Source organism: Solanum pennellii, chromosome 8 (assembly GCF_001406875.1).
Source record: "Solanum pennellii chromosome 8, SPENNV200".
Lineage (NCBI taxonomy): Eukaryota > Viridiplantae > Streptophyta > Magnoliopsida > Solanales > Solanaceae > Solanum > Solanum pennellii.
This window is the reverse complement of record NC_028644.1, coordinates 12,046,306-12,049,216: the sequence shown is the minus strand read 5'-3', so window position 1 is coordinate 12,049,216 and position 2,911 is coordinate 12,046,306.

Genomic DNA, 2,911 nt, shown 5'->3' with positions numbered 1-2,911 from the left:
TGATCAACGTGCCATATAGGCACACCGGCAGACCTGCATAGAGAAAATATCATGCACAGAAAAGGGTAAGTAGTTGTGACTTTAAAAGCCCTCTCGTGCATGACCTCCTGTAGAAGCCACGCAAAATCCACCTCGAACCTGGCTATCATCGCCACCATCAGTACTACTCGATCCCATGTGACGATATTATCAGCGGCTGTGGGGGAAAGGCAGTGGCGGATAATCAACCACAAAAACTTCGCCGTGAAAGTCAGGTTGGCCTTCTTGATGGCCCCCTTCGGCTCAGTCACCCAGTCGGCACCCTCTCCATCAACGGACAAGTGCAGGGCCATCCACCTCTTGGTGGTCTCTCTCAGTGATGGCTCACGCAGAAATTGGCCATCTTTGACAATCTGCCATCGGTAGTCAAACTCGGCAGTGAGAGGGGTCCGATTAGCATCAACATACTCGCCGTATAGAAACCGGCGGATAGCAGGCAGGGAGATATCAACCAGACGCCACGTACTCGGACCTGCTCCAGTGGGGCCTGTTTGGCGGGGGCAGCCCGCCTATCAATCTGCGATCGGAGAGTCGCTACATAGGATGCGTAGAACTCTCGGACCGGCTCTTCACTATAACGTCCCAACGGACGTGCTGTCCACTCCAGTCGATGTCTGGTGAAGAGATTGTGGATCTCAGGCATCGTCAGGAGACTTTCCATGAGGACCCGCCGCTCCAATGTAAGTGTCCGAGTCATAACTCATTTGTCATTCAGGAACTTTGCATTGGAATAGACTTGAAACTGCCCGTCGACACACCACCGGTTGGGCTGGTCAGTAACCGAGGTGAGAGCACGAGCTGGTGAATCGGGTGTGGATTCCGAACTGTCAGCCTCATCAGACGAGGCCGACGCTGCAGTGGTGGCGGGTGCGGGAACCTCAGTAGATCCAGAGGCTTCCTCCGACCACGAAACTCCTAAGGAGCCAGACGCTCCTTCTTCATTAGTGGCTGACCCAGAAGGTGTGCCGGTCAGTGTGCGCTCCTCATCAGAATGGGAGGCAGTGACTACGCCGGACGCCACCTTTTTGGGTGTGGCTCTGGCAGCACGTGCAGCACGGGATGGGGTGGAAGTGCCTAGGGGCACGTACTCGGGGTCACACTCATCATCAGAGCCAATGACAGACGGGCAGACAGGGCGACAGACTTCGATCGCCCGCGTGCATAGACTCGATCTTGTTTTGGTGGCATAGTAGATAGTACCTGTAAAGGATCAATATTAGTACTAGAAGGAGCAAACAAGACAAGCAAAACCACACAAAATAAATAAAAAAAATTAAAAATAAAATGACATTGCTATAGTAACAGTGAAACACAACGGACATGGTGACGGTTCGTCGTGAGTACGACGGACCGTCATGGGGTCCGTCGTGTCTTACTTAGACTATGTTTATATAGAGAACCCTGAAGGAGAGTCTCTGACAAGTATGACGGTATGTGCAGGACGGACCGTCATAGGTACGACGGTCCGTTGTAGGTGTCTGTCAGAGGACACTTGAAAAAAATATGGAGACCCTTAGGAGAGGGGTCTCTGACCATCGAAACGGTCATGCAGGATGGACAGTCACAGGTACGACGGTCCGTCGTAGGTGTCCGTCAGAGGACACTTAAAAGAAATATGGAGACCCTAAGAGAGGGGTCTCTGACCGTCATGACGGTCATGCAGGACGGATCGTCGAGGGTATGACGATCCGTCGTAGTTGTCCGTTTGAGGACACTTAGAAAAATAGAGAGAGACCCTTAGGAAAAGGGTCTCTAACAACCAGAACGGTTGTGCAGGATGGACCGTCGTAGGTATGACGGTCCGTCGCATGTGTCCGTTGAAGGACACTTAGAAAAAGTGAGAGACCCTTAGGAATAGGGTCTCTGACAACCAGAACGGTTGTGTAGGACGGACCGTCGCGGGAACAACGGTCTGTCGCATGTGGCCGTTGGTGGACACTTGGAGAAAAATTGGACAGTGGAGTGTTAGGGTGGTTGGAACGGACCCAATGACGGCCCATCGTGAATACGATGGTCCGTCATCGGGGTCTCGTTCTGTAACTCAGTGACAGAACTGGAGATGCCCCATTCATCCCCTAAGACCCAAATCGAATTGGTAGTGTTTTGACCTACATTTGTCTAACCCAAATACCTAGTAACTAGCAATGCTAAGGCACTTATTTCTAGGGTTTTAACACGGCAATTTCGGGAATTTTTTTAACCTAGGTCAGACAAAATTTGATAAAGAATGAACGTATCAAGAAGAACTAGACTACTACTGATTGATAAACAAAAATGCAATATAAATGAGTAGAAATTAGAGACACATACCTGAGAATTTTGAGAAAAACAAGAGGGAAAGGTACTTGGTAATGAAGTAGACACCCACAGCAGCAACTCTCCGACTAGTAGATGATGACTTTTAGGATTTTGAAAAATTTGGGGAAAATGATCGGTTGAAGAGAGAGATTATTTTGGAAGTTGAAAAGAGAGGGAAATAGGAGGAGGAGTGAAGGAATGGGGTAAAATGAAGGGTTGGGGGTTTTAAATGTTGAATTTTTTTTTAAAAAAACCCTCAGCCGGGTCGGGTTGGGTATGCCTCTTTAATGACGCGACGATTCCACGACGACGGTCCGTCTCATATGTGACGATCCGTTGTTGGTTCCGTCGCGTGTGCCCTAGTTTGAAAATAACAGAAAGACGTACCTGGCACGACGGATTCATGGGACGGTCCGTCACAGTTGAAACGGTCCGTCGTTGTATCCGTCATTGACTGCTGCAGAGTAATTTTCTGCAGAATTTCCTGGTGATATGCCTGCAAATTAAAAACCCATTAGTAGAAAATGCTACCATTACTAGAAAGAAAAACTATAAGTATTGGGTTGCCTCCCAA